The sequence below is a fragment of the Amblyomma americanum genome, chromosome 3 (genome assembly GCF_052857255.1).
Source record: "Amblyomma americanum isolate KBUSLIRL-KWMA chromosome 3, ASM5285725v1, whole genome shotgun sequence".
NCBI classification, from domain to species: Eukaryota; Metazoa; Arthropoda; class Arachnida; order Ixodida; family Ixodidae; genus Amblyomma; species Amblyomma americanum.
In genome coordinates this window covers 109,743,668-109,769,520 of record NC_135499.1, presented here as the reverse complement: position 1 = coordinate 109,769,520, position 25,853 = coordinate 109,743,668, and the positions used below count along the sequence as shown (strand labels likewise).

General features: G+C 48.0%; 6 non-coding genes and 1 pseudogene across 6 annotated transcripts; all 7 read right to left on the bottom strand.

Moving 5' to 3' along the window:
• Positions 1-25,853, bottom strand: part of LOC144123988 (uncharacterized) — a 42,385-nt pseudogene that overhangs the window by 1,384 nt on the left and 15,148 nt on the right.
• TRNAM-CAU (transfer RNA methionine (anticodon CAU)) lies at positions 11,468-11,539 on the bottom strand. The gene has a single exon. It is a non-coding gene; the product is annotated as a tRNA-Met (tRNA).
• TRNAM-CAU (transfer RNA methionine (anticodon CAU)) lies at positions 13,179-13,250 on the bottom strand. The gene has a single exon. It is a non-coding gene; the product is annotated as a tRNA-Met (tRNA).
• Positions 18,609-18,680, bottom strand: TRNAM-CAU (transfer RNA methionine (anticodon CAU)). The gene has a single exon. It is a non-coding gene; the product is annotated as a tRNA-Met (tRNA).
• On the bottom strand, positions 19,397-19,468 carry TRNAM-CAU (transfer RNA methionine (anticodon CAU)). The gene has a single exon. It is a non-coding gene; the product is annotated as a tRNA-Met (tRNA).
• On the bottom strand, positions 24,656-24,727 carry TRNAM-CAU (transfer RNA methionine (anticodon CAU)). Its single transcript has one exon. It is a non-coding gene; the product is annotated as a tRNA-Met (tRNA).
• On the bottom strand, positions 24,829-24,900 carry TRNAM-CAU (transfer RNA methionine (anticodon CAU)). The gene has a single exon. It is a non-coding gene; the product is annotated as a tRNA-Met (tRNA).

The window sequence follows — 25,853 nt, the reverse complement described above, 5'->3', positions numbered from 1 at the left end:
AATCTCTTTGTAGTAACCGAAAATTCCACCCGCGACCTGTTCTGTGGAAACAACAAACTCGGGCAGCAATCGCCGCAGCCTCACCTGGCACACGGTGCGCAGGAACGGGTCTGAGACATCGCGAAAAAACAAAAAACGGTTCACCAGCTGCCTAAAAAGAGGTCCCTAGCCCCAGGCCCCCGCCTTTTACCCGCCGGAAAAGGTTCGTTCGGCTGCAACGTTCCCATTCGGAACCCCATATAAAGACGGCAAAAATCCGGTGTAGCTTTTGAATGTTCACCCAAGAGCAATGCAAAACTTGCGTGTTGTGTTGTGTTGTGTTGGGTTTAATGGCACATAAGCAGCTAAGGCTATCATGCGCCAGGCTCAAGGTATATGAACACTTTTCTGTAGGGGGGAGGAAACATGGTTGTGTAGAGGACTTAAATTGCTATTTCGGTCTGGTAGTAATAAGAGAAAGAAGAAATTTTATAAATGGCTAAAAATAAACGCTTTCAAGAAGGTCAGATAACCTCAGTAGCCATCCTTGGCTGGGCAAGGATCCTGAGGCTCCCAACCATTCAAATAACTACCTCAGCCCTCTTCTCATGGAATGATAAAATGGCTGAAATGCATCTTATTTTAAAGCAAAGCTGTGGATCAAAGTTTACAGTTTCTGAAGAACATCTGCTTCTTTTAAAAAGCTAAAAACGGAAGATATGTTAACAATGGCATTTTCGCCTAAAAGCAGCGCTGGGTGTAAAGGAATGTATTCATTATAAAACTTCGTAAAGTGCTTATTTCTTAGTTTTTCGAGTTTTGCACAAGAGAATAAAACATGGTTTATTGTTAGTTCGTCTCCACATCTTTCACAACGAGGTTTGTCTTGTTTGGTTAGTAAGAAATTATGTGTAATGTGTGTATGTCCAATGCGGAGACGACATAAAATTACTTCAATAAATCGTTCCTGGTGCCTACAGGTCTTCCATTCACCAAGGACGTGTTTTACAAAGTGCAGCTTGTTGTTAACCTCGTTGTCCCAAGAGGCCTGCCATTTTTCTCTCAATTTATTCTGGACTGACTTGATGCAGTCCTTATGCGGTATGTTTACTGGTTTTAATTTTGCGTTAAGGGCAAGTGCGCCGCTTGCATCAGCCCTCTCATTTCCGCTGATGCCCACGTGACTGGGAACCCAGCAAAACTTTATTGTATGTCCTTGTGAATAAGCTCGTATAACATTATGTATTATGTTTCCTATTAAGGGTTCAGTTGCATTTCTGGCGTTTATTGCTGTAATTACGCTGAGAGAGTTACTGTAGATAACACTGTTCTGTATGTTTTTCTTCGATATTTGTTCTACAGCAAGAGCAATGGCGTAGCATTCTGCTGTAAAGATTGAAGCGCACTGAGGCAGCCTGACTACTTTTTCCCATTTCCCTTGCACTATCGCGCTCCCTACATAGAGTGCTGTCTTAGAGCCATCTGTGTAGAAATCTGTGCAATTCTTGTATTTTTCACTTACACCAAGAAACTCTTGCTGTATATATTCCAGTGGGGTATGTCTTTTTTGAATGTGTGTCAGTGCGAAATCGCATACACCAGGAAACAAGTACCAAGGTGGCAACCTATCGGGTCTCTGGGCAACACCAGGAAGTGCATCTAGTATGTTTATATCTTGGCATATTTCTTCAAAGCGGAGGAGCAATGGTTTTACAGCTTGAGGTTTGTTGGTGAACAGTGTTCTGGATGGGCATTTTGTAACTATGGTGTAACAAAGATGTTTCGGTAGCGACCTTATTTTCAGTACGTATGCACAGGTAAGCATTGTTCTCCTGTTGGTGAGGGTCGGTTCATTTGCTTCTACGTGAAGGCTCTTTATGGGTGATGTTCTGTAAGCACCAGTTGAAAGGCGCAACACGAGGTTTTGTACTGGATCTAGCTTTTTAAGGTATGATGGCCTCGCAGACCCATACACTGTGGATTCATAGTCTAACGAAGAGCGTACTAGAGAGCGATAGATGTGCAATAGGCACCTCCTATCGGATCCCCAACGCTTCCGAGAGAGTACTTTGACTATATTCAGGGATTGGGTGGCTTTCTTGTTTAGGGTGTTTATATGTGGTAGAAACGTTAGCTTTTTGTTAAAAGTTAAGCCTAAAAATTTGTGTTCTTGTTTTACTGGAAGTGTGGCGTCGTTCAAGTGGAGGGTGGGATCAATCTGCAGTCCTCTCTGCAGCGAGAAAAGAACCGCAACAATTTTGTGTGGAGAAAACCTAAATCCATTTCTGTCTGCCCAAAGTGCTAATTTGTTTATTGTGAGTTGTAGTTGTCTCTCACAAGTTGCCAGGCTAGAAGATGTGCACACAATTTGAAGGTCATCAACGTAGACCGAGTACATATTGGACTGTGGAATTTTACTGGTTAAAGAATTCATTTTTACTATGAACAATGTAGTACTTAAAATGCATCCCTGAGGAATGCCGTTTTCCTGAGTAAAATTATTTTAGAGGGTTGCGCCGAGACGAACTTGGAAAGAACGGTTGGATAAAAAGTCGCTCAAATATTTCAGAATCCTCCCGCGGATACCAAGCTCTGCCAGGTCGCGAAGAATCCCGAAATTCCAGGTCGTGTCATATGCCTTCTCCATATCGAAAAAACCTGAAAGGCAGTGTTGTCTGTGTATAAAGGCCTCTCGGATTGTGTTTTCCAGGCGGACTAAATGGTCGACTGTGGAAAATGTTTTTTTAAAACCACATTGGTGGACATCAAGAAGCTCTCGGGATTCTAGAATAAACATTAATCTAATATTTATAACACTCTCAAAAGATTTGGCAAGACAGCTTGTAAAGGTTATAGGCCTGTAACTGTTAGGGGAGGTTGGTGGCTTTCCTGGTTTTAGAAATGGAACAATAATGGCCTTTTTCCAAGCAGCTGGTATTTTCCCTACGACCCATATTTTGTTAAAATATTTTAACAGAACTTTTACAGATTGCTCAGATAGATGGGACAGCATTTCATAATGAATTTCGTCGGGGCCTGGTGCAGTTTGTTTACCTATAGACAGTACTCTCTGTATTTCTTGAAGTGTAATCAAATTATTGTAAGGCTCGTTTGTGCTGCCTGTCGTAGGGAGTCTTTGTTTTTCGACTGTGTTTTTGTATTTTAAGAATGACTGTGTATAGTGGGAAGAACTAGAAACTATAAAAAAATGTTGCCCCAAAATGTCTGCTTGTTCTTTAATACTTGTCTGAATACCAGGATCCATCAGCAGAGGAAGGGTGAATGGGGAATAGCTGCCATTTACATTTCTGACCTGCTCCCACAGTTTTTTTGATGTTACCGAGCTGTTTATGGGAGACACATAATTTTGCCAAGACATTTTTTCCGCGTTCCGCCATATATATCGGGCTTTAGCTTTTGCCTTTTTGAAAGCTATTAGATTTTCGTGAGTTGGATACCTACGAAATACACCCCAGGCCTTATTTTGTTGTTTTTTGGCTTCCCAACATTCTCGCGTCCACCATACCTTGTGGTTCTGGCGCACCACGCCTGTGGACAGGGGAATAGCTAGCCGTGCAGCATCGATGATACACTTTGTGAGAATTTCATTGATTTCATCTATGCTAAGTGTTTCTGAGTAAATGTCCTCTAATCTGGCCTTTTCTCTAAACAACGCCCAATCAGCAAGATGTAGCTTCCATCGCCGTGGTCTGGTAGGGATGACTGCAGGTGAGGATGATAGGCTTATAAAAACTGGTAGGTGATCACTCCCAAACGGGTTGTCTAAAACGTACCACTTAAAATCGCTAAAAACAGAAGGTGAACAAAAAGACAGGCCTAAACTGCTCATTTTCCCAGATGTTGGGGAACAGTATGTGGCATTTTTCGTATTTAAAAGACATACATTATTCGTCAGGATACAATATTCGATTATTTGACCTCTAGCGTCACAGCGTTCGCTTCCCAACAGGGAGCAGTGAACATTTAAATCCCCAAGTAACAGATATGGCTCCGGAAGTTCTCTGATCAGTTGCTGTAGATCATGGAGTGTTAACGTAAAATGTGGAGGAATGTATACGGAACAGATTGTTAGTGTTTTCTAGCTTACGATACTGACACAAACCGCCTCAAGTTTTGTTTTCAGTTTAATTTCTTGAGCAGGGACACTGCTTTGAACGACTATCGCGAAGCCTCCCGATAGCCGATTTGCCTGCTCTCGATCGCGTCTATGAGTTTTATAATGTTTCAGGATATGTACATGTTGTGGACCAAGATTGGTCTCCTGAAGACATAAAGCTGTGGGTAACATTGACCCTGAAATATGTGTTATGTCGCTGTAATTCCGCATAAGTCCTCTACAATTCCAATGGATTAAAAAAGCCATGTTTATGTTTTTGAGAGGAAATGAAAGGGGATTTACTTAAGTAGTGGGCCCGTTATTAGGGGCCTGTCTTTTTTCCGCTCAAGAGAGCTGTTCCGCCTCTGTAGTGGAGGCGGAGTGGCAGTTATATCCATCGCCTCACGAGAAGCGCTGGAGGACCGCGAGGAAGCCGCGGGTTTGTGGGTTTCAGTCCTCCCCCGGTAGGGGGAAGTCCTGCGGGATGCCGACGCATGGACCGGCGCTCCCTGCTTTGACACTGGCAGGGCAGCTTTCGCTTACCCTGCGTGGGGCGTGAATGGTCCTGCCATTGGCTCGATGGAAGTGGCCTCGGCAGCGACCGGGGTGCTGTGTGGTGCACCGCCCCTGCGCGCCACATCAGCAAAGCTGGATTTTGCTGTGAAGGAGAACTGGTTGGTAACGGCAAACCGCCTTCTTGCTTCTCTAAATGAAATGTTTTCCTTGGTTTTTATCGTGATAATCTCTTTTTCCTTCTTCCAGGACGGACAGGCCCTGGAGTATGCAGCATGTTCTCCTTCGCAGTTAGCGCAGCGCAGGGCTGCGTCACATTCCTCAGAAATGTGATCCTTGGAAGCACATTTTGCGCACGTTTTGCGGCCGCGGCAGCTCTGTGAGCCGTGGCGAAACCTTTGACAGTTGAAGCAACTTCGTGGGTTTGGAATGTAGTGCCTGACATTTACGTTTAAGTATCCTACATCGATGGTTTCGGGTAATGTACTTGTATTGAATGTTAGGACCAAGTGTTTTGTCTCTATTTCTTTATTGTCTTTCCGGATTTTGATTCTGTACACATCTGTGACATTTTGGTCAGACAGGCCTTCCAGCAATTCTTTCTCGGTTAGGTGTATGAAGTCGTTTTCAGAGATGACTCCACGGACTGAGTTTAGGGACCGGTGCGCTGTTATGGAAACTGGGGTTTCTCCGATGGATGCAATGTTTGCGATTTTCGAGTTCTGGGTGTTGTCAAGGAGTTCTAACAATAAGTCTCCGCTGGCCATTTTAGAAACCTTGTAGCCAGGGCCCAGGGTATCTGTTAGGCATTTAGACACAAGGGACGGAGAAATTATTCTTGCTTGTTTTTCATTACTTTCGCTGTGGATAACATAGAACTTGGTGAATGTCAATGTCGGTTTCTTTTTTGAAAAAAAGTCTGCTGCTTCGTTCCGCCCTCTCTTGAGAGAGCGATCGGGTTTTGAAATGGGGGAGCCATAAAAAATGAAGTTTTTCAGTCATGGTGCCAGCCACCCACCATGGAGTCCAACAAGGGGACGGGACTGGAACTTGAACGCAAGTCCTGCCCACGCCAGCTGTACACCTCAACTATAACCAAATCCGACACAACTCAGGGTGGTTGGCCGCACAAGGTTAACCCTCGCCGCCTATTAAAAGTGAAAAAAACTAAGAAGTGAGTAGGAGATAGGAGAGTTGTGAGAAAGAGATAGGAAAGTGAAAGACAGAGTGGAGGATAGGAAAATGCGACTGCCGATTTCCCCCGGTCGGGTCAGGCCGGAGGTGCCGTCTACGTGAAGCTGGGGCCAAAGTGGTGTGTTGCTTCCGCCGAGGGGCCTTAAAGGTCCAAACGCTCGGCATCGGCTCAACCACCAGCATCCCCTTTTCCCCGGTCACGGCGATGCCACGCACGGCGAAGCGTGGGTGCTCGGGTCCGTGGTGATGCACAGTTCACCATCATCCCCTTGCGGGGATGTCCCTGCGGATGCTCGGGATCCCGCGGTGTCGCCAATCACCGTCGCGACGCCTGCAAGCTGCTGGCGCCCCCCTGCGGGGAGCAAAAACTTGCATGACATACCAGAGCTTGCTAATCAAAAAAAGATTGCAGACTGTAGCTTTGGCGAAAATTGAGAGATTGGTGCCTTTCCATTTTTCAGCTCTGTCACGTGCTTCTTTCGTTTGCTGTTTCCAATACAGCTCGCTTTCGCGATAAGCATCGAGCGGAACGCCCAAATACTTGCCCGGGGTCATCGCCCACGGTACGTTGGCGAAATGGTCCGGGTGGGACGGCCACCATCCATGCCAGAGTCCGAGTCATTTGGACCAATTAACCCCGCTACCGGTGACTTCGCTGAACTCGCCTACACACCCGACAGCTTCGCTTATGCTCCCCTGATCAACCGTGAATACAGCAACGTCGTCAGCATACGCCAGCAGCTTAACTTCAGCAGATTGCAATCGAAACCCATTAATGCTATTGTTTTCTATTATTTTTCTACACAGTGTTTCCATGTAAATACAAAATAAGAGGGCTGATGGGGCAGCCCTGACGCACCGAATGCTGCACGGTAATGGGAGCCCCCAGACACTTGTTAACGATCAATCCTGTCGTGCAGTTTCGTTACGCCAGGGCTACACCCTCGTGAATAACTGAACCGACATTCACATGGTCTAAAACGGAAAACAAGATTTCTTGAGGAACACAATCAAAAGCTTTTTCTAGATCAATCTGAAGCATGGCCACTCGCCCATTAATATCATCGCAGCTTTCAAGTACACTGCGCGCTTTGTGAATGTTGGAAAAAATCGATCGCCCTTTTATTCCGCATGTCTGGTGAGGTCCAACAATATCCGATATCACTGTTTGCAGTCTTCGCGCCAATACCTTCATAAAGATTTTCTAGTCCACATTAGTTAGTGCTATTGGTCGATATGCGGTAACAGATTGCAATTTCTCTATATCATCAGTTTTCGGAATGAGTACTGTATGGGAAGTCCCAAAAGACGGAGGCAAAAAGTTTATTCTATAGGCTTCATTAAACATTGTACACAGCACCGGAGAAATTTCATGCTTAAATTCTTTATAAAATGCCGCACTGAATCCATATGGTCCTGGTGATTTCCCGAGGTTTAATTCATCTATCGCTACGCTACTTCGTTTTCAGGTATTGCTAGTTCCACTTTCGTTTTCTTTTCTTCGTCCAGCCGTGGCATTGCCCCAAGAAACTGATGCTTAAATCCGACTGCGTCTACCAGATGCCGTGAAAAAAGCTTCTCGTAGAATTCTTTAAAGGCTGCTTCGATGTGGTCAGTGTCTGCCGATAAGATACCCCCCCATTCTATTTTATCGATGTGATTACTTTCAGCGTGGGTTTTTTCTAGACCGAGAGCACGTTTTGATGGCGCTTCGCCAGCAGCTGTGTCTTCCGCCCTCGCCCTCACCAGTGCTCCGCGAAAACGCCGTTCATCCATGAGCTCTATCTTTTGCTTGGTTTTCCTGACATCTTCTATCCATTGCCCAGGCGCTTTGCATTCCTGCTTCAGCAACATTTGCGGCAGTGCCCTTAACTCATCTTCTTCTTGTTTTTCCTTATACCGGATACAAGTGGCCCTTTCTATTGCTTTGATTTTTAAAGATTCTTTGCTTAGCTCCCACTGTTGCCAAAATTTCAGGTTCTTGCACGGGTTTATTTTCCCTATTTCATCCTTTACTGCTCGGTAGTACATATCGTCGCGAAGAAGCGTGTTGTTTAGCTTCAACATATCCCATGAAAATGCCTTGCTTCGCTTCACTCTTCCGAGGCAGCACTCAACTAAACAGTGGTCTGAGAAGGACACTCCCACAACTTTGTACCGGCTGCATACAGGGGCAAGGTCAACTGATGTATAAATGCGGTCCAGCCGTGCATGGCTTGAGCCCTGAAAATGGGTGAACTTCACTGCCCGCGCACCCTCAAGCCATTCAACCACATCCTCGAGGTTCCCGTTATCAATAATTCTGATCAACACTTCAGTGCTCCTGTCTCGGAACCCACAGATGCTTGACTTATCGCGCGCATTTAGGACACAATTGAAGACGCCTAAGACGATGAGCTGCCTCCCCGTGCGAACGCGCTCTTGGAGGCTTTGGAAAAAAGCAACTCTTTCCTCTACCCCATTCGGTGCATACACGACAACAATGCGCCACTCAATGCTATTCAGTGAAAACTCAAGGACAATACACCGGCCAGACACGCACGAAAAATAAGCTTGCACCTCTAGCCCCGGGATCTTCTTTACAAAGAGCACGCAACCAGCCCATGTCCCCACTGCATGACTGACGACAGCAAAAAATCCAGCCGTGAAACGTCGCACCATGCTGTCGGTTCTTTCGTTGCCGTCCACTTTCGTCGCTTGCACGGCCAATACATCTATCTCAAGCTCCGTAATAAGTCGATACACCTGGCCTTGTTTTTTCCTGGTCGCCAGGCCCCGGACATTTAGCATAGCGACTTTAAAGGCGGAGGCGGGAGCCATTTTAACTTAAAAGGAAGGACCCAACAGCATGGTGCTTACCTCCCACGTCTAGCGCGCGGCTAGACGGCACTGTTAACGCCGGTATCATCCGGCGGAAGAACATAGGCCTGCTCGAGGAGTGCCTTGCCGCCGGCCCGCTTGTCATCCGAAAGGTTCGGGCGCGGCCGGAACTTCGGACGCCGGGATTGAGAGGTCTTCGCCGGGGGTTCTTCGACGCCGGGCGCTACCACCTTGTCCCCTTCGGGGCTGGTCTGGTCGTGGGGACGCTTCGCCGGGGTGGTGACGGGGGGCGTGACGCTTGTTGTGCAAGCGCCGCTCTTCCCGTGGTCGTCCTTGTTCGGGTCGTTTGACTGGACGGCCTCGGGCTCTGTTGGGCTAGCCCCGTTCCCAGCTGTCACGTTATCGGCACCGAGGGAGTCTGCCGTCGGCGGTTGGTTCGCTGGTTCGTCGGCCGCCTTGCTGCTATCCCCGGAGCTCACACACGTGGCAAGCGGCGAAGCCGACTTGCCCGCCTCGTCCGTGCCAGTCGCTGCTTCCTCCGCCTCGGCGACGTCCATGAGTTCCGTGGTGTCATTCGCCTTTCTGAGACCGGTAGCCGACGCGTAGGTACGGACGCAGTCCGCGTGTCCATAGCGCCGGCACTGGGAACACCTGGGCACCTTGCAGTCGCGGAGAACGTGGCCCGTGCCGTGACAACGCAAGCACTGCATCGGTCGCCCGGGCACAACCACGAGGGCCAGCTCACCGGCTACTCGCAACTGCTGTGGCAAATCATCCACCTTCATTCCCGGCTTCAACTTGAGTAGCACGGTCCTGGTGGTTGAGCCTTTCTCCTTCATCCCTTGGACGCGCCAACGCTCCCGCGTCACCTCCGTCACGTTTCCGCACGCCGCGAAAGCAGTCCGGATGTCTTCGTCGGCCACACCGTGCAGCATCCAATGCAGGCGCAGCTTTACCTGTTGATCCTCCGGGTCGAAAATGATGCACCGGCGTCCTTTCACTTGTAGCTCCTTCAACGCAGCAAGCTTTTTCGTGGCTTCAGCTCTGCTGAGCGTCACCGCCCACACATGATTATCTGATACGCCCCCAACGCCACGACGTCGGGGAGCGAACCAGCTTGCAGGTACCAGCTTGAACGAACCACCAGCTTGAAGCTTGCAGGCAACGTCTCGAAGATGAGGACTCATGGCAAGATCGGACCCCTTTCGACGCAGCAGAGCTTTGCGAGCTATTGCGCTTCTGTCTCGCTAACACCTATTTTACTTACAATGGCACCTTTTACCAACAGACCTTCGGAACAGCAATGGGCGCAGCAATCTCGGTGACGGCGGCGAACATCACGATGAAAGTCATCGAAAACAAAGCCCTAACCACTTTCCAGCCGCGACCAAAAATATTTCTAAGGTATGTGGACGACTGTTTCTGTGTCCTAGAGCGCAAGCACATGGCCCTTTTTCTAGACCACCTGAACTCCATTGAACCCTCAATCAAGTTCACTTTTGAGGAAGAAACCGACGGCTGCCTCCCATTCCTGGACACCACGGTAACCCGTACTCCTACTGGCCTCGTATTTAATGTTTACCGCAAACCTACGCACACTGGAAGATATTTAAATTTCAGTTCTGTGCACCCAGTCGCTCACAAACGGTCTGTAGTTGTCTCCCTGATCAACCGTGCCAGACAGGTCTGCAGTCAACATGCCGATCTAAAGGAGCGAAATGAAAAGAATAGAGTCGGATCTTCGAAGAAACGGCTACCCTCTTTCCTTCATCAGGAACACCGAAAGAAGAATGACAGCGAATCAGCCTACCTCCGAAGAACGCGAGAGCAGAGAAAAAACAAAAGAAAAACGAGCTGCTGTCCCATACGTGGCGGGAATTAGCGAAGCGCTTGCACGTATTTTCCGCAAGCATGGCGTCAACATCGCGCACGTCCCCGCTGGCAAGGTCCGAACAGAACTGGTGAACGTGAAGGACAAGCTCCCTCGTGAAAGATTTCCAGGTGTTGTATATGAGATAGACTGCGCCGATTGCTCATCAATATATATCGGTGAAACAAAGGACTTCAGGAGACGCCTGAGAGAGCACCAGAACGACGTCCGAAACCGGAAAGCGGCATCTAACGGCATCGCCGAGCATGTGCAAGAATCCGGCCACGAGATTAACTGGGATCAAGTAAAGATATTGACAACAGAAAAGAACACATCAGCACGGCAGAATCTTGAGTCCCTTATCATACAGACATCGTCTAACACATTAAACAGGAACGACGGAACTCTACATCCTATCTATGCTAAATCATTAAAAACGCTACTGGGTGCTACAAAAGGACGAATCCGTGCGCCGATTGCTTCATAGTGAACAAGGGAGCCGTAGTGCTCCCGAAACGTCTTATCATCTTTTGACTTTGGCCAGTGACCAGCAATCTGCATCAACATGATTCCTGACCAGACGGTATGCCGTCAAACCCTCGACTACAGCGAACCAGCGTTGGCGAGGGCGTCCCGAAAATCTTCCACCCTGTAGGGCCTCGCTCGCACATCACCATGCAGAAACACCGTGTTAAGCACAACACGTCCTGTTGGCAGAGTAGGCAGAGCAATCTCGTATTCCTTATCTGCGTCGGCAGCAAACCTGTTTCCGCGGCCAGCAAGGGCCGCTATCGCCGCTCCGCCGGAGCTCATGATTCTGCGTCCGCACCGAACGGTTGCCGGAAGTAGAAAGACACTGCGCCACTCTGCTGGTTTGGCTGCGCAGTAAAGTAGCCTATATTTGAAGGCAAATTGTAGTGCAGATTGAATATTTATGTTGAAATAAAAGGACAGAAGAAAAAAAACCAAAACAATAGCAGAGCGTGGTTTCGATCCACGGACCTCTGGGTTATGGGCCCAGCACGCTTCCACTGCGCCACTCTGCTTTTTTCTTCTTTATTGCCTGGCTTTGGCTCATAACATTTAACCAAAAAACAGTCAACAAAAACCACACAAAACACTATGTACATAAGACACTGTCGTGGTCAGCCAGCATGGGTCTGGCTTCGTCATTCTAAAATTCACGAAGCATACAGAGCGGCTCTAGCCTCGAGAGCCACTCGAGAGGCTCCGCAGCTGCTTTCTGGATGGCCAGAAAGCAGTCCATTCTTTCCCGAAAATAAATTCGGGCAGGTCGTGCGTCTTTGTCACAATAATAGCCTGCCATTCTGGAGCGCCATATACAGTGGAGGCCCAAGAGCATTATGAGATCAAATGGTACCCCATCCTCATTGTCTGTGCTTAAATAACAAATTCCCTGCGCGTCAAGTGGTAGCTCTTTCTTTATTGTCCGTTGTAACACATCCCAAAAATAAACCGCTTCCCAGCAATGCAAAAAAACATGGTCTATTGTTTCGGGCTGTTTACAAATTAAGCAGTTCGATCCCCACGGTAAAAAGAAATCCTTTCCCTCCAAAAACTTTTTAACTGGGAGTGTCCCGGTGTATAATTTAAAAAAGGTCTTTACTCCTGGTGGCACCCGCATTTTCTTCACCCTTTTTAAAACATCAGCTCCCGGACCAACACTGTACAAGGCCCTGTACATAGGCTCTGGGAAAACAATATCACAAAGATCATGGTACAACTTTTTTCTTTTTTGTATTTACATCGAAACGCTCTGTAGGAAAATAATAGAAAACAATAGCATTAATGGGTTTCGATTGCAATCTGCTGAAGTTAAGCTGGTGGCGTATGCTGACGACGTCGCTGTAATCACGGTTGATCAGGGGAGCATAAGCGAAGCTGTCGGGTGTGTACGCGAGTTCAGCGAAGTCACCGGTAGCGGGATTAATTGGTCCAAATGCCTCGGACTCTGGCATGGATGGTGGCCATCCCACCCGGACCATTTTGGCAACGTATCGTGGGCGACGACCCCCGGCAAGTATTTGGGCGTTCTGCTCGATGCTTATCGCGAAAGCGAGGAGTATTGGAAACAGCAAACGAAAGAATCACGTGACAGAGCTGAAAAATGGAAAGGCACCAATCTCTCCATTTCCGCCAGAGCTACAGTCTGCAACCTGTTTTTTATTAGCAAGCTCTGGTATGTGATGCAGGTTTTGCATTGCTCTCGGGTGCGCATTCAGAAGATACACCGGATTTTTGCCGTCTATATATGGGTTTCCGAGTGGGAACGTTGCAGCCGAACGAACCTGTTCCGGCGGGTAAAAGATGGTAGGTTGGGGCTAGGGCACCTCTTTTTAAGGCAGCTGGTGAACCGCTTTTTGTTTTTTCGCGACGTCTCAGACCCGTTCTTGCGCACCGCGTGTCAGGTGAGGCTGCGGCGATTGCTGCCCGAGTTTGTTTTTACCACAGCAGAGCTCTCGGGTGGAATTTTTGGTTACTACAAAGAGATTGTAGCAAGTGTTAGGATTCTTTCAACGCGTTTTTCTAGCGATTTTTTGTATAAAACAATGCGCCACTCTGCTGGTTTCGCTGCGCAGTAAAGTAGCCTATATTTGAAGGCAAATTGTAGTACAGATAGAATATTTATGGTGAAAAAAAGGAGAGAAGAAAAAAACAATACTATAGCAGAGCGTGGTTTCGATCCACGGACCTCTGGGTTATGGGCCCAGCACGCTTCCACTGCGCCACTCTGCTTTTTTTTTTTCTTCATTACCGGTAAACAATACATAAAAATCTCTAGCCACACTTTTGCCGAGACAATGGGTTAAAACTTTTTCATGTTAATCAGTTCATCCATAACTGCCACCCAGTCCGGCGGCTGGGGTTGACTGCGGAGAACATCTCTCAGGAAAACTGCACTTTCTATAAAGTTTTCTCTCACTGGTCGCACATTTGCGTCGGCGTGCCTGGCCGCCATTCTCGTTTTCCAGTAAAGTAGCCTATATTTGAAGGCAAATTGTAGTACAGATAGAATATTTATGGTGAAAAAAAGGAGAGAAGAAAAGAAACAAAACTATAGCAGAGCGTGGTTTCGATCCGCGGACGTCTGGGTTATGGGCCCAGCACGCTTCCACTGCGCCACTCTGCTTTTTTTTTTCTTTATTGCCGGTATTTTGACCCACATGAAAAAAAAAAGCACATATTCATACATAAGCACTAAAACACAATCAACATCTTTGTTAAAACAACGGCCGCTCAGCTTGTGCGGTCACGTTCATGCTAAAATTCCTTCATCGCCAATAATAACTCAACACGTGACAGCCACTCTGGACTACATTCCAGCATCTTTTTCTCCTGAACAAAGTTGCTTATGCTTTCTTTGAAATATTGACGGGCCGGTCTTGCATCGAGATCGGCGTGCCTTACTGCCATTCTGCATTTCCAAATACTGTGTAGGGCTATTAGCATGATCAAATCAAATGGGGTACCGTCATCACTTTCAATTGGCAAGTAGCGAATTCCGTACCCATAAAGCGGAAATTCTTTTTTGATTGTGCGCTGAAGCACATCCCAAAGGAACACAGCATCCCAGCATTCAAGGAACACATGCTCAATTGTCTGCTCCTTTCTGCATATTATACAGTGAGTACCCCAGGGAACAAAAAAACCTTTTTCAGCCATCCACGGCTTGACAGTCAGAGTTCCAGTGTGTAATTAGAAAAAGAAAGTCTTAACACCAGACGGGACTAACATTGCCTTAACACGCTTTAGTACCTTATTACCTATGCCTTCCCTGTAAAGGGACCGATATAAAGGCACGAGGAGAACCACACTACAGAGGTCTTTATACAGTTTTTTCCGGTTGACTTCACTCAGGTATTGGAGTGAAAACCGCGCCATCAAAAACCTACATGAAACCACAACTTCGCGTAGAAAACCATGCACTCCACCGGGCATACTGCCAGCAGAGACAACCATATTAGGCAAGTGCTTCCCCAGGCGAAGTTGACAGACAGTGTGTAGAAACGGGTGCTTAACGTCCCGAAGAAATAAATACCGATTGACAACCTGTCTCAAAAACAAATGTGACAAACTGAGTCCTCCATTTCGAACTCGTAGAAATAAATTGGTGCGGCTTGATCTTTCCCAGGAAGATGCCCACACGAACACTGCAAACACACGATGAAATTTTTGGATATGAACCCTGGAGCAATGCAAGACTTGAAGGACATACCAAAGTTTGCTCACTAAAAATATGTTGCAAATTGTGGCTCTCGAGAACATTGACCAATTCCATCCATTCCATTTATTCACTCTTTCCCTCATTTTTTCCACTTCACTCCTCCAGTAGGCCTCGCTGTCTTTGTAACACTCAAGAGGAACTCCCAAGTATTTAACAGGAGTCGTAGTAAAACTCATGTTGGCAAAAGTGTCTGGGGCCTCCGGCCAATCCCCGTGCCAGAATCCCAGGCACTTACTCCAGTTTACCGCGCTGCCACTGGCCGCACAAAAACATTTAACACACTTAACAGCCTGTGTTACACTGTCGTAATCATTATAAAAGATGGCTATATCATCCGCATAAGCCAACAGTCGGACTTCTAACTGATGTAGTTTAAAACCGCGCATACAATCGCTCTGTATCACGCTCAAACAAAATGACTCTATATACAAACAAAACAACAGTGGCGAAAGAGGGCAACCCTGGCGCACCGAGCGTTTGACTGGAATGCGTGTACCCACAACCTTGTTGACAATTAGACTTGTCGTGCAATCCTGGTACGCCATGGCGACCCCGCCTCGAATAATTCTACCCACATTCACATGATCTAGAATGCACAGAAGAATTTCATGAGGCACCCTATCGAAAGCTTTCTCCAGATCAATTTGGATCATTGCCACTTGTGTGCCCATTGCGTCGCAGCACTCAAGGATACTACGCGCTACATGTATATTTGAGAAAATAGATCAGCCTTTAATACCGCACGTTTGATGCGGCCCCACCAGGTCAGTAATGACTGTCTGCAATCGCTTAGCCAAAATTTTCATCATTATCTTATAGTCTCCATTTGTGAGGCAAATTGGACGGTAAGAAGTTACTCTGCGCAATACAGAGGGGTCTTCTGATTTCGGTATAAGAACAGTATGGGAGGATGTGAAGGAAGGCGGCGGTACATTGAGATCGAATGCCTCATTATAGACAGCAGCTAAAACTGGTGAAATTGTTCTTTTTAGACGTTTATAAATGGCTGAGGTCAGACCATCCGGGCCCGGAGACTTCCCCGGCTGCAAGCTTTCAATAGCGTTTTTCACCTCCTCTACTGAGATAGCTGCCTCCAATAATTCCTTCGTACTGTCGTCTAGGCTGGGCATCAACAAAAGGAAGTCCTTCTTGAAACTATCAATGTCAACTGAACAGTTGGCAAATAACCCACTGTAGTGCTCGAAGAAAGCGCGCTCAATATCTTCTGCTGTGTCACTAACTTTTCCACCAACTTCAATTTCCACTATCTGATTGCGCCGCGCGTACCACTTTTCTGCGCCCAACGCTCTTTTTGATGGAACTTCCCCCGCTATCAGCTTTTCAGCTCTCGCTCGCACCAGAGCACCGTGGTACCTTTCGATGTCGAACTGTTCTATTTTATGCTTTAGTGCGCGAATATCGTCCATGAACATGCCGGGTCTACTACACTCTTCACTGATCAATTTTTCCAAGTTTCTGCGCATCGTTTTTTCCTCTGCCCCCTTTTGTCTGCGTATAGCGCTCGCCCGCTCCAATGCTTTCATTTTAACTGTCTGCTTGAAGTTCTCCCATTTTTCTCTGTACGTCGTATTACCCATATGTTTCATTGCATCAACTTGCGTCGTCACGTCTGCCATAAAAATTTCATCATCAAGTAATTTTGAATTCAATTTCCATAACTGCCACTCGAAGCTTCTTTTCATTTCTTTCGTGCTTGCTACTAGAAAACTGACTAAGCAGTGATCAGTAAATGAAACAGCGCTCACTCGGTACTCCCTGCAAAAGGGTACCAAATCAAGGCTTACGTATGCTCTATCCAAACGAGCGTGGCTCGAAGCCTGAAAATGGGTGTTATTCTTCCACCACCAATGCATTCAGCCACATCCGCCAAACTACTGTTCCCTATTATTTCATTTAGGGCAGTCGTGCTTGCATCCTTGTACGGTCGGGTGCTAGTTTTGTCCCGGGATGAAAGAACGCAGTTGAAATCGCCAATAAGAATGACCAACCTATTACACTGGGTATACTGTTTTAGCTGTTCAAAAAACCTGCACCTTTCCCCGGCAACAGTCGGCGCATACAAACAGATGACACGCCACTCCAAGGACGATAACAAGAAATCACATACAATAAACCGTCCTGACGTGCATGACGTGACGGCTTCTATTTTAGCTCCTAGACTATGTCGGACCAACAATGCGCAGCCTGAAGAATATCCCACGGAATGGCTCACAATAGCACAGTATCGCGCTACGAATTGCTGCACCATGCCCCCGGTTTCCACGTCGCCCTCGACTTTCGTCTCCTGCACTGCTAGAATGTCAAGGTCAAAGTCGCTTAACAGGCGGTACAGTTGACTCTGATTCCTGCTTGAGGCAAGCCCTCGGACATTCAATGTTGCCACGCGAATGGACTTATCCATAGTCATCATAGCTAGGTGGGAAAGAAGACCGGGGGCATGGCGCTTACCTCACAACTGCGGTTTGATCCGGAGTGTGCTAGCACAGGGCGGTCCTCACGGCGGCATAGGCGGCGTTTTCGCCGTCTTGCGCGCCGCCCAAGTGTTCGGCTGCGGTCGAAAGGAAGGACGCTGTCCAACAGTCGTCTTGGCTGGCGGCTCGTCTGCAGCAACGACACTGAGCTCCTTCCCATTTTCGCCTGCGTCGTGAGGTCGCTTTGCAGCGGCACTAATACTGTCGCTGTCCATCACGGTGACTGGTGCCGGCTCGGTGGGTGGTTTCTCGCCTCCTCCGGGAGAGGGGTGGCCCGTAGTGCTTGCCTCATCCTTCTCGTTCCCGCCTTCTGCGTCGTCATGTCGCCGGTTGTCTGCGGGTTTATCTCCGCCGTCAATTAGTTGTTTCCCTTGAAAGCTCGACGATGCATCTTGCGTAACCAGGTTACGGCTTGTCCTTGCTGTTTCCTCTGAGTCTTCCTCGTCCATCAGGTGGTCCGATATGTCGTTTGCCTGCACTGGTCCGGCTACGCTGGCGTACGTCATTGCGCAATCAGCATCGACGTGGCCGAAACGACGACAACGACTACAGCGCGGCACTTTGCAGTCGCGACGTATGTGCCCGGTGCTCTTGTAGCGCAGACACAGAGGAGCGCGGCCCGGCACAACAACAAGAGTTAGCTCTCCGGCTATCTTGAGCTGATGCGGAATATCGTCTATTTTGACGTCGGCATGCAATTTTAGTCCAACTGTACGAGTCGTCGACCCTTTTTCAGTGACACCGAGCGCTCGCCACTTCTCCCGGGTCACTTCCAACACCTTCCCGTAGGGCGACAGTGCCACGCGAACGTCTTCGTCGGTAACGCCATGCAGCAACCAGTGCAGCTTTACGCGAACCTCTCGGTTATTCGGATCAATGAGCAAACATGGGCGATCCTTTACCTTCACGTCGACGGCCAAAAGCAGCTTCTGAGCAGCATCAGCATTTGTCATTGTCACAGCCCACACGTGGTTCATTTGATACGCCCCCAACGCCACAACGTCGGGAAGCGCACCAAGGTTGGCCAAAGTGTCCCGGTAGTCTTCAACACGATACGGCCGGGCTCTTGGATCGCCGTGCATGAAAACGGTGTTGGCGACGATGCGTCCGGATGGCAGATTGGGCAGAATAACCTGGTAATCATCGGCAGTAGCCGCAAAAAACCTGTTACCGCGGCCCGACTGGGCCGCTGAAACCGCTCCGACGGAGCTCATGATAACGCGTCCGTCACGCTCGGTGGCCGGAAGTCGAATACGCCACTGCGCCACTCTGCTGGTTCCGCTGCGCAGTAAAGTAGCCTATATTTGAAGGCAAATTGTAGTACAGATTGAATATTTATGGTGAAAAAAAGGAGAGAAGAAAAAAAAAACAAAACTATAGCAGAGCGTGGTTTCGATCCACGGACCTCTGGGTTATGGGCCCAGCACGCTTCCACTGCGCCACTCTGCTTTTTTTTTCTTTATTGCCTGGCTGCGACACATAACATTTACACAAAAAACACTCAACAAAAAACACACAAAACGCTATGTACATACGACACTGTCGTGGTCAGCCATCATGAGTCTGGCTTCGTCATACTAAAATTCACGAAGCATACAGAGCGGCTCTAGCCTCGAGAGCCACTCGGGAGGCTCCGCAGTTGCTTTCTGGATGGCCAGAAAGCAGTCCATTCTTTCCCGAAAATAAATGCGGGCAGGTCGTGCGTCTTTGTCACAATAATAGCCTGCCATTCTGGAGCGCCATATACTGTGGAGGCCCAAGAGCATTATGAGATCAAATGGTACCCCATCCTCATTGTCTGTGCTTAAATAACGAATTCCCTGCGCGTCAAGTGGTAGCTCTTTCTTTATTTTTGGGTTTATTTTTGGGATGTGTTACTGCGCCACTCTGCTGGTTCCGCTGCGCAGTAAAGTAGCCTATATTTGAAGGCAAATTGTAGTACAGATAGAATATATATGGTGAAAAAAAGGAGAGAAGAAAAAAAACAAAACTATAGCAGAGCGTGGTTTCGATCCACGGACCTCTGGGTTACGGGCCCAGCACGCTTCCACTGCGCCACTCTGCTGGTTCCGCTGCGCAGTAAAGTAGCCTATATTTGAAGGCAAATTGTAGTACAGATTGAATATTTATGGTGAAGAAAAGGAGAGAAAAAAAAAACAAAACTATAGCAGAGCGTGGTTTCGATCCACGGACCTCTGGGTTATGGGCCCAGCACGCTTCCACTGCGCCACTCTGCTGGTTCCGCTGCGCAGTAAAGTAGCCTATATTTGAAGGCAAATTGTAGTACAGATTGAATATTTATGGTGAAAAAAAGGAGAGAAGAAAAAAACAAAACTATAGCAGAGCGTGGTTTCGATCCACGGACCTTTGGGTTATGGGCCCCGCACGCTTCCACTGCGCCACTCTGCTTTTTTTTCTTTATTACCGGTAAACAATACATAAAAATCTCTAGCCACACTTTGGCCGAGACAATGGGTTAAAACTTTTTCATATTAATCAGTTCATCCATAACTGCCACCCAGTCCGGCGGCTGGGGTTGACTGCGGAGAACATCTCTCAGGAAAACTGCACTTTCTATAAAGTTTTCTCTCACTGGTCGCACATTTGCGTCGGCGTGCCTGGCCGCCATTCTCGTTTTCCAGATGCTGTGGAGGCCCAGTAGCATAAACATGTCGTAAGGAACTTCCTCACTTTCTATAGGTAGAAACCGGATGTTATAAGGAGTTACAGGTAGTTCTTTCTTCAATGTTCTTTGCAAGATGTCCCAGTGGAAAACCGGGTCCCAGCAGTCGATAAACACATGTTCGATGGTCTCGGGTTTTTTGCAGAGTATGCAGTCGGTGGTCCAGGGCACAAAAATGCCTTTATCGTTTAGCCATGTTTTCACCGGAAGGGTACCGGTATGAAGTTTAAAGAAAAAGGATTTGACAGTCGGTCTTACCGGCATCTTCTTAACTCGCTTTAACACATCTTTGCCTGGGCCTCCGCAGCAAAAGGAACGGTACAAGGGAGCAGGTATAAATATATCTAGCAAATCTTTGTACAGTTTTTTCCTGGGTACAGCAGATAGATATTGTGTAGAAAAGTGAGCGCTCAAAGTGTGAAAGGCTGCCACAACTTCACGCAAAAAACCTGTTACAGCACGATTCGTGGCCGGGTAACTGGACACAACAAATTCCGGCAACACGTTGCCTAAGCGCACCTGCAACATTGTGCGCAACAAAGGATCGGTTTGATCACGTAGAAACAAAAATCTTGAGACAACTTGCTTCAGAAACAAATTAGAAAGACCAAGGCCGCCCCTTTTGACCGGAAGGAACAGATTAACTCGACTTGTTCGCTCCCAATTTGAGCTCCAAATAAATACAGCAAACACTCTATGCAGCTTCTGCAGGTTTGCTCGGGTAATGAGCACGAACTGCAATAAATACCAAATTCTGGCTATTAAAAATACATTGCACACACTTGCGCGCGCGAAAACAGAAAGGTCACGTCCTTTCCAGCCATCCGCTTTTCTCCTTGCACTCTGCGTTATCTCACCCCACAACTCCGTACTGCTTTTATAGTGTTCCAAGGGTACCCCCAAGTACTTCGCAGGGGCGGTCGTCCATTTCATGTTAGCAAACACGGCAGGTGTGCTGTCCCAATCACCGTGCCAAAAACCTATGCACTTATCCCAGTTAATTTCGGACCCAGTCTTTTTGCAATATTCCCCCGCAACTTTCACAACTTCTTTAACGCTTTCTTGATCCGCGCAAAAAACAGCAATATCATCAGCGTAAGCAAACACTTTTACTTGCGCCGACAGAAGAGTGAAACCGCAGATCCCATCATTGTGCAACAGTGATAACAGAAAAGGCTCAAGGTAGATCGCAAAGAGCAAAGGCGAGAGCGGGCAACCCTGCCTGACCGAAGAACACACAGGTACAGGTTCAGTCAGCTGTTTGTTCACTATAATTCGGGTAACACAGTTGTCGTACGCCATCTGTACACCTTGTATTATCACAGAGCCGACGTTGGCATATTCTAGAATGGCGAAAAGAATGTCATGCGACACTCGATCGAAGGCCTTTGCAAGGTCAAGCTGTATCATGGCAACTCGGCCCCCGAAGGCATCGCAGCATTCAAGAACAGTTCTAGCAATGTGCACATTTGTTCCAATGGTGCGACCTTTAATACCGCACGTTTGGTGGGGCCCTACAAGGTCCTTTATGACCTTTTGCAGTCTGTTGGCAAGAATCTTCATAAACACTTTATAGTCAACGTTGGTTAGGCTTATCGGCCGATAAGCCCCAACGGACAGAAGTTTAGCCTGGTCCTCACTCTTGGGTATTAAAACCACGTGTGCTGTTTTAAATGATGGTGGCATTTTCTTTGTCTCATAAATTTCGGTGAAGACGCAGTGGAGAGCTTGGGTGAGTTCGGCTTTGAACTTCTTATAAAATTCACTACCTAAGCCGTCAGGACCGGGAGATTTTCCGGCACTCAGCTCTTCGATTGCTCTTCCCACTTCGCTTACGCTGATTGGTACCTCCAGCCCTTGTTTTATATCGTCTCCTAGTTTTGGCATACGGGACAAGAACGTGTTTGCAAACCCCTCTTCTTCAAGCCGTCGCCGCCCAAGCAATTCCCGATACTGCTCAACAAACGCCAACTGAATCACTTTGCTATCATTCGTTACCTCGTTTCTGTACCTGATTTGTCTTACTTCGTTCTGAGTCGCGTACTTCTTTTCGTCACTAAGCGAGCGTTTAGTAGGTACTTGGTCAAGCCAGAGGCGTTCAGCACGGGCCCGTATCATGGCAGCTGTATACTTGTCTTTTTCGATAATCTCAAGTTTACTTTTTGTATCTCTTATTTCTTTCTTATATTTTCCCGGCTGGGAACTTTCCAGGCTTACGAGCAAGTCAAGTTGGCAATGTAGTTCTTTTTCTTTAACACGTTTATCGTGGCATATGATGCTTGCCCTTTCAATCGCGTTTATTTTCACTTGTTCTTTGAAATCTTCCCACCTAATTACCCAGTTCCCAGGATCTGCTGATAGCAATGCTTTAATGCATTCATTAACTTTAATGTCAAAGCGTTCATCCTCGAGTAATTTTGCGTTAAACTTCCACAGGTCCCACGAGAAACGAGATTTCTTGTCTTTGTTCCCCAGGGTAAACGTAAGTAAGCTGTGGTCGGTAAAAGACATGTGTTTTACCTCGTAGCTATTGCACAAAGGAATCAGATCAAGCGACACATACGCTCTGTCAAGTCTCGCGTGACTTTCACCCTGGAAGTGAGTAAAATGCGGCGCTACCGAAAGAACTTCAGCAACATCATCTAAACCATTTTCTTGCACAATCGAATTCAACAATTCCGCACTTTTGTCACGAAGGAGTCTTTTTGTAATTCTATCCTCTGCTTTACAAACGCAGTTAAAGTCGCCCAAAAGCACAATTAACCGCTCACAGCACACATATTGTTCAACGCGCTCAAAAAATTCCTTGCGCTCGTTCTCCCTGTTAGGAGCATACACGCATATGACTCTCCGTAGCAAATTGCAATAAAAAAAATCCACTACAACCAAACGGCCAGTTTGACACACAGTTAAATTCTGCTCGACAATCCCGAGAGAATTCCTAATAAATACAGCACAACCGCCCGATGTGCCAGAAGAATGGCACACACAAACATTGTAGCGTGCCGTAAAAGGCTGCACCATAAGGTCCGCCTGTTCCTGTCTTTCGACTTTCGTCTCCTGTAAGGCTATTATGTCTAGGTCATTATCAACGAACAGCCGGCTTAGCTGGTACTGACGCTTCTTGGAAGCCAGTCCCCTGACATTAATTGTTGCAATGCTCAACGCTCTAAGAGGTGTAGAAGCCATCTAGTTTAGGTACAGGAGCCATATGGTGCATACCTCGGGACACAAGGCGACGGTGCGGGTGACTTGCCTAGTCTGAGGTGCTCTATGGGTGCGGTGCCGGTAATCCAAAGTCTCTTGCACAAGTGCCTCTTGCGTATGGACTGGAAAATCAGCCCATGCAGTCCGTTACCGAAAAAGGCCATCTCACGCCCACAGAAACCACTCACAGGGCACTCACTCCAACTAAGGCGGCGGCTTAGCCGCCGCTCGTTGATCGGCCTGTACATTCGGCCGCGGTTTCAACGTCGGTCGCCTGACACCAACAGTCTTCTGCGGCGGCTCGTCGCCTTCGCTCACTTTGGGCTCTCCATTCGCACTGTGCTCGTGCGGTCGCTTCCCTGCTTGGTTGCTGGTAGATGCATGTGACACTTCCATGCTGTCACCATGCTGGGGAACGACGGGAGCTGACGCCCCACCGCTCAAGACTTCGTCCGTTGGCGCCTTGACTTCTGCAGGCTGCGCTGCCTGTTGCTGCCGCTTACTGCTGAGCTCCTCTACGCTTGTGGATATTTCCGTAGGGGGCACAGCAGGGGCCTTCTCCACGCTGTCCCCTGCCTCTGCTGCAGCGTCTTCCGCGTCAGCCTCGTCCATGACAAGTTCGGACGAAATGTCAGTGTTGACTGGGACGGCAGCACTCGCGTACGTGCGTACGCAGCTGCTTTCTTCGTGCCCGTAGCGACGACAGGCGCCGCATCGTGGAACCTTGCACTCACGGCGAATGTGCCCAGTACCGTGGCAGCGCAGACACAGCGGAGCTCTGCCCGGTACAACCACGAGAGCCAGCTCACCGCCAACCCTGACTTCGTGAGGGAGGTCTTCCAGCTTCACGCCAGGATTCATTTTCAATGAAACCAAGCGCGTCGTCGACCCCTTGCTGGCGACACCCTGGACGCGCCACCGCTCCTTGGAGATTTCGCTCACCTTGCCGTACGGAGCAAAGGCTACCCTCACGTCTTCGTCGGGCACGTTGTGCAGCAGCCAGTGCAGCTTGACGCGGACGTCCTGGTTTGCCGGGTCGATGACGAGACAGCGGCGGTCCTTGACTTTCAGGTCTCCGGCAGAAAGAATTTTCGTCACCGCCTCAGCACTCGCGAAAGTAACAGCCCATACATGGCTCATGCGATACGCCCCCAAGGCGATAACCTCGGGGAGCAGCATCAGCTGAGCCAGCGCATCCCTGAAATCTTCGACCCGATAAGGACGGGCCCGCACGTCAGCGTGCAAAAAAAACTGTGTTCAACACAACACGTCCTGTAGGAAGGGTAGGCAGAATCACCTGATACTCTTCATCCGAGGCAAAAGCCCTGTTTCCGCGGCCAGACATGACCGCTGTAGCTGCTCCAACGGAGCCCGTCATCGCACGTCCGTCACGCTCGGTGGCCGGAAGTCGAATCCCACTGCGCCACTCTGCTGGTTCCGCTGCGCAGTAAAGTAGCCTATATTTGAAGGCAAATTGTAGTACAGATAGAATATTTATGGTGAAAAAAAGGAGAGAAGAAAAAAAACAAAACTATAGCAGAGCGTGGTTTCGATCCACGGACCTCTGGGTTATGGGCCCAGCACGCTTCCACTGCGCCACTCTGCTGGTTCCGCTGCGCCGTAAAGTAGCCTATATTTGAAGGCAAATTGTAGTACAGATTGAATATTTATGTTGAAAAAAAAGGACAGAAGAAAAAACCAAAACTATAGCAGAGCGTGGTTTCGATCCACGGACCTCTGGGTTATGGGCCCAGCACGCTTCCACTGCGCCACTCTGCTTTTTTTTCCTTTATTGCCTGGCTTTGACTCATAACATTTACACAAAAAACACACAACAAAAAACAGACAAAACGCTATGTACATACGACACTGTCGTGGTCAGCCATCATGAGTCTGGCTTCGTCATACTAAAATTCACGAAGCATACAGAGCGGCTCTAGCCTCGAGAGCCACTCGGGAGGCTCCGCAGCTGCTTTCTGGAAGGCCAGAAAGCAGTCCATTCTTTCCCGAAAATAAATTCGGGCAGGTCGTAAACAGCCCGAAACAATAGACCATGTTTTTTTGCATTGGTGGGAAGGGGTTTATTTTTGGGATGTGTTACAAAGGACAATAAAGAAAGAACTACCACTTGACGCGCAGGGAATTCGTTATTTAAGCACAGACAATGAGGATGGGGCACCATTTGATCTCATAATGCTCTTGGGCCTCCACAGTATATGGCGCTCCAGAATGGCAGGCTATTATTGTGACAAAGACGCACTGCGCCACTCTGCTGGTTGCGCTGCTCAGTAAAGTAGCCTATATTTGAAGGCAAATTGTAGTACAGATTGAATATTTATGTTGAAAAAAAGGACAGAAGAAAAGAACCAAAACAATAGCAGAGCGTGGTTTCGATCCACGGACCTCTGGGTTATGGGGCCAGCACGCTTCCACTGCGCCACTCTGCTTTTTTTTTCTTTATTGCCGGTATTTTGACCCACATGAAAAGAAAACACATATTCATACATAAGCACTAAAACACAATCAACATCTTTGTTAAAACAACGGCCGCTCAGCTTGTGCGGTCACGTTCATGCTAAAATTCCTTCATCGCCAATAATAACTCAACACGTGATAGCCACTCTGGACTACATTCCAGCATCTTTTTCTCCTGAACAAAGTTGCTTATGCTTTCTTTGAAATATTGACGTGCCGGCCTTGCATCGAGATCGGCGTGCCTTACTGCCATTCTG